The sequence below is a fragment of the Etheostoma cragini genome, chromosome 9, assembly GCF_013103735.1.
Source record: "Etheostoma cragini isolate CJK2018 chromosome 9, CSU_Ecrag_1.0, whole genome shotgun sequence".
Taxonomy (NCBI): Eukaryota; Metazoa; Chordata; class Actinopteri; order Perciformes; family Percidae; genus Etheostoma; species Etheostoma cragini.
This window is the reverse complement of record NC_048415.1, coordinates 1,634,811-1,641,133: the sequence shown is the minus strand read 5'-3', so window position 1 is coordinate 1,641,133 and position 6,323 is coordinate 1,634,811. Positions and strand designations below refer to the sequence as shown.

The 6,323-nt window shown below is 40.4% G+C and overlaps 1 long non-coding RNA gene across 1 annotated transcript in view; it reads right to left on the bottom strand.

The window, feature by feature from the left end:
- LOC117949945 overlaps positions 1 to 5,950 on the bottom strand; it is a 15,102-nt gene extending 9,152 nt beyond the window's left edge. Inside the window, exons 1-2 of the long non-coding RNA XR_004657772.1 lie at positions 5,939 to 5,950; positions 128 to 130 (exon numbers count right to left, since the gene is read on the bottom strand). This is a non-coding gene — a long non-coding RNA (uncharacterized LOC117949945). The remainder of the gene's footprint in view (positions 1 to 127; positions 131 to 5,938) is intronic.
- Between the last annotated feature and the right edge of the window lie 373 nt (positions 5,951 to 6,323).

The following is a 6,323-nucleotide window of genomic DNA, read 5'->3' as shown; positions in this document are numbered from 1 at the left end:
GGTTACCTGGTCCTTAGATCTCTGCAGGGTAAATCCAGACAGCTAGCTAGACTATCTGTCCAATCTGAGGACTATGGTACCCTGGTCCTCCGATCTCTGCAGGGTAATTCCAGACAGATTCTTAGACTATCTGTCCCATCAGATTTTTCTGTTTCACGACTATTTTGCAGCTGCTTCTTTGCGATGCTTAGCACCACCCATGATTGTGATTGGTTTAAACAAATGCCAATAAACCAGAGTACATGTTTTCTCTGAATGCTAGGTGTAGTAGCCAGACACTCCTCCGCGCTGCAGCGTGTGGATGGTCAGGCAAAGCGAGACTATTGTAGACCCCAAAACTCCCAACTGGGAGCTGATGTCTATGCCTGTAATGGCTGACTGGGTCCTAAAACACGGGGCTTTCAAGTGGTGGAGCGAGGTTGGTGTCCCGGTATAGGTTAGGGGGAAAACACGAGACTTCCTCCCAGGAAACAGGTGTTTGTGTCCCGGCAGTGCTACCTAAGGGGACCGGTGGTTTAATACAAACACAATCTTTTTTTCTCATCTTAACTTGTCTTTTTGGGCCTAAACTTTGTCGTTGGCGTCGTTCAGCCAACCTTAGATGTCATTTGATTGGTCGTTGCGTGATCAGCCGGTGTCCGTGATTTCGTAGAATATCATACAAATTGGTGTGCATAGGTTTTTGTAGGATATCATATGAACCCGTTTATGAGGATGTGCTGGAATGGATGAATGAGAGGCTTATTTTAAACCACATAACCACACAAATAATTAAAGCTATGCTATATAAATGCAGCTGTTTACCAAAAAGCGCATTATAATCCTGCAATATGAACCAAGAGGACGCGTGAAGACCTCTACCTCCTGTCAACTTTTTTTTCATCATGTAAGCTAAATTAATCTTGATATGTTATCAAGTAAGTAACCAGATATACTGTGTGTCGGCTCTTGTAGAGACACATACAGTATAACTAGATATAAATGCTAATACCACTTAAGCAAATTAAATCATATAATTGGCCATAACAGTTTAACCTTTGAACAGTGAATTACCGCGTGTCTGTACTCCATATGCAAACCATTTACACAAGAGTCTTTACACTCTTTCTTTTTTTTAAACCTTTTATCAGGCTACTAAATCCTCTTCTCTTTCAGCGTGGTTTCATTTGCACACAGACACACGACAGTGGACCAGCTGATTTCATCCTCTTTATCTCTGCTTTGGGTGTGAAATCGATGTAGGTGGCCCATCTCCATCTCCCGCCCTGCTGTGGGGGGGGAGCAACTGAGAAGGCGGCAGCAGAATGGAAAATCTGGAGAAATTAGGATAAAAATCACGGAAACGTATAGTTCTGTTGGTTATGGTTTGAATCAAAAAAGTAAATAGTGGCCCTTCTTTATGAATGAATAGGAACTGATTCATATCAATCGATCGATAGATAGATAGATAGATAGATAGATAGATAGATAGATAGATAGATAGATACTTACTTTATTCATCCCGAAGGAAATTTTAGGCAACAAACACTTATATCACACATACCTAAGAATAAAAATTAAATTGAAAATCACTCACAGTAATGAGTTAGGTGAGACACTGTGTGTGATAATGAGAGTGCAAAAGTGAACAGTGTAGTAGATCATGATAAATATTGGCTACGACTATCAAAAATATGTATAACCTATAAACTGACTGACTGACTGAATAAGAACATCATGTAACAGGGAATGAGTTGTAAGATGTAAGATGGGGGGGAAAGAAATTGGATATTTGAAGGAGAAAAAACACCTATTTTCTGGCCCTGGATTGTTTTCTCCTCCTCTCTTGTCTGTGAGCTGGGAGAGCCGATGAGCTGCTGGTCGGGGCGATGGAGAATGGAGAGTAGAGGGTTGAGTCAGAGTCTGTTAACCCCGGGGGGAGGTCCAGAGCATCGGACCTGATTCCCAGGCCATCTCATTGCCCCCCCCTCCCTGCCCGGCTGTAATTTAGGAAGAAAGCGCCGTCAAAGCGCCCATAAATCCTCCGTGTGCCGAAAGCGTCCCAATCTCAATCTGTCAGCGAGACGCTGGTCGGCCGGTAAATACCTATCGCCTGCTCTTCTTCATGTGATCACACACATGGGAACACACACACACACACACACACACACACACACACACACACACACACACAGTTTTGTTTCTGTGAATGAATATCTACGTTTTTTTTTAGTTCTACATGAAGCTGCTCTTGCTGAAGAGGCAGATTTGCGAGATGAGAGCTAAATGCACAGATGTGCGACACACTCGCACAGAAAACTCACTGTAACATATGTACAGGTTAGTGTGCAGGCAGGCTGCAGACAGCCTGAATATAGAAGACTGAAGAGGATGAGGAGAGAAAGTTACAGAGTTAAGACTAGAGCAGCTGCTGATAGACTATAAATAGTCCTGTTATAGTTTAGTGAGAGATGAAGATGTTGGACTAAAAGCAGCAACACAACCATGTCAAAAACAGTAAGATGCAAGCAAAAAAGACTTTTATTCCATTTTTAATTCACGATAAAGTAAAGATGCAGTCTGAGGGGGTTTTATGCCTTTAGTTTGGCCAAATAAGGAGGAAAAGAAAACAGAAGGAAGGGTGAAAAGGAAAGAAAGAAGGACCAAAATAATGATGAGAAGAAAGAAGAAAGGTGAAAAGGAAAGAATAAAATGACACGAAGAAGAACCGAGGCCAGAAAAAGGGGACATTGGAACGAAGGATTAATTAAAGGGGGGACCCTTTAAGAAATGAGGAGGTGAGAAGAAAGGAGAGAAGAGAAGGAAATGTAAAAAGAGAAAAAAGGACACAAGAAAGGACAAATAAAAGACAGATTGAAAGGAGGGAAAGATGAAAAAGGAGGGACAGGGAATGTGATGAGGGAAGAAGGGATGACAGAAGGAAAGAATTACGGAATTAACAAAGGAAAGGACAGATGGAAGAAAGGAAGGAAGGAAAGTTGTAAGAAAGACAGAAAGAAGAGAAGAATAGGGAACTAAATAGAAGATTATAACAACATAAGTACATGTATATTCACATTGAGCATTTGTTTTTACTGTGTGACCTTTAAAGTTAAATAAGATCCATCAGAAAAAGCAGTTCTTTTGTTTTAGATAATAGCTCTAAGATGTACTTCTGCATGTATCTCTGATTCTAACAGGAAGTTGAAGCAGTCTTCTGGTTTCCTTCTTCTTTCTCTTCCTTTTTCTTCTGTACATTTGGGATCTGAAGGAGCCAGCAGGGCGTTTTAGTTCAGACCAGGTCACAGTGAGACGGCGGCCCCTCATAAAGAAAGTCCTCTTCACTTATCACCAACCAAGGATTAAACCGCACGCACATACACACACACACATATACACACGCACGCATGCACACACACGTACACACACGTACACACACATACACATACACACACATACACACACACATACACATACACACACACACACACACACACACATACACACGCACGCATGCACACACACGTACACACACAGACGTTTTAAAGGTTAGTTTCTTATGATGACCTCTGGGCCTTTAGCTCTTATTTTCACATAAGAATAATACCACACACACACACACACACATATACATACACGCACACACACACACACATGCACACACAGGCATATGCACAAACACACACACACACACACACACACAAATACAGGCACATGCATGCACACACACACACACACACACACAAACAAACACACGCACACACACAGGTGGGTTTCTTCAGATGACCTCTGGGTCTTTATCTTTTATTTTTACATAAGGCTAATACCACACACACACACATACACACACACACACACAGGTACCATTTTAAAGATGAGTTTCTAATTATGACCTCGGGGTCTTTGTCCCTTATTTTTAACTGAATTGAAAGTCTCTGCAGACACACATAAACAGATAAACACACACGTCCACCCCGTCAGCTGTGTACAGAGACATCCTTGTGTCGATCAATAACGCTCATAGATTGTCAATTAAGCTGTGGAAAGGGGAATGAATGGGATTTGCATATATATAGAGCCGGGTTTACCCATGCGCTTACAGGACGTCCTAAAACTGCTGCCCTCAGCACGCTGACCCATCGGGGGGGGGGGGGGGGGGGGGGGGGGACAGGATGTAGAACAGCAGATCCCGAAATATCATAGCAGACATCTGAGATATTCAGATTAATTCACATTACAGGAAATCATTGGATACAGCCGGTCTCGTGGCGGCCTGGTTAGTTAGTTAGATTACTACCACTCTGCCTGGATTAAAACCAAAAATAAGACACTTGAAATTTGCTAATTTTTAAGGAAATATTGCACAAGACATCCACAATATTTGCATTTGCTCTAAATCTTCATGGAGTCTCGGATTTCTGATAACATCAAACATCATAAAGCTTCGATAAAGGGTTGAGAATGTTTATATACTGTATGTTATACATGTGATAAAGTGTTAATAATGATTTTATTTTCTTAATTTTAAGCTACGTTTCTTGGAAAAATCAAGAATTTAAAAAGGTCATCTCGTACTTTTTTGCACTAATTACATCTGACTTAAACTATTAAACTTTTTCCCTCATCATGAGTAAATATTAGGGTTGTGCATAATTTCAAATTTGTAACACTTCTGCTGATATGAATCCTATGTAAGAGGATTAGGGCCACGTGTAAAAAAAAAAAAAATGTATTAAGATGTGAGTTTGAAGTCAGATTTCTAAGAAATACATTTTTTCCCTGAATTCTGACTAAAATCTCAGAATTCAGAGACGAAAATGTCTGAATTCGGTGAAAAACTCAGATCTCAAACATATTTTTCACACGTGGCCCTTATCCTCTTCCTCAGAGTTTTGGGTCTGATCTGAAAACAACAACAAATGCATTAAAAAAAACATCTTTTTTTATCAACCAGAGGACACCAAATGTCTCAAATGTAATGTGTTATCTGTCTCTAAACAGATTTCTGTATTTGAATGCAGAATCTGTAGGAAATGGAACAAGAACTCCTCAATGAAAGACGAGCAACATGTGGATGTAACTTTCAAAGAATAAATAAATTTGAATACAAATGTGACCTAACATTTAATTTGCCGACTTCAGCTACTTGACAGTTCCAGTTAGTAGCCCACCAAAAGCACATTAGATAGATTTATTATATTTATATTATATTTATATTATATTTATATTATATTTACATTCAGCTGTTCCAACTGCAATTCTTCTGTTATTTTACGGCTTTATTTTTTATAGAGTGTGTGCGTGTGTGTTTGTGCGTACGTGTGTGTGTGTGTGTCTGTCTGTGTGTGCATGTGTGCGTGTATTTGCTTCTGTGTATGCATGTGCGTGTGTGTGTGTGTGTGCATGTGTGCATGTGTGTGTAGTGTATATTTTTGAGTATCTGAGTCACTACAGTGGCATCAGGGGCCAATTAGCGGGGTGGATTATGTGTCTGAACTGTGCTCCTGAGGGAGGGAACCAAACCACACTAGGAGGAGGGGGGGGGATGGGGGGGGGGGTCTCACCGCATGAAGCCACACAAATGACACCCTCACCAAACATATCAGCTCACTGTAGTAATACTGTAATAACTGCCATCACAGTGACGGGTCTGAGGGACGATTGTGATATTTGTCGGGTGGTCAGAGCTGCAAATGTGTACATTTACACAACTGTACTATATATATATATATATATATATATATATATATATATATATATATATATATATATATACAGTTAAAGACATTGTATACACTTACAGTTATCTAGTATTATATTACATTTAAATTAAGTTGCTTTTGTCCCATGTAACTTACAATAAGTGAATTAGAGCTGGAATAAGTTGTGTGATTGGTTGATTGACAAATAGAATTAAAAGGTTTGGAAGTGAAGTCCCGTTCTGGTTCTCTATAAGAACTGTGATTGTAAGCCATGATGTCCAAACCATCCACTGCAGACTGACCTATAGTCTAGATTCATGTAGGAGCTGCTGGTTGGCTTTGTTCCAGGCTTTAAACCATTTATGTAAACATTTAAAAGAATATCAACGGAGATATTGAACGTTGGAAATGACTTCCGGACACACACACACTCAGGCAACCTGCACTGCTTGTCCTGTGTGTGTGTGTGTGTGTGTGTGTGTTTGTGTGTGTGAGCCAGTCAATGGGGACATGAAGCGTTAGCTCGAGCATCAGCGTGTCCAATGGGATTGATCGATTTGTTGTTGATTGCCATAGCGACTCCCAGAGAGAGTGTGTTTGATATCTCTATTCGTGTGCAGGTGTTCACACTCGGACCACTGA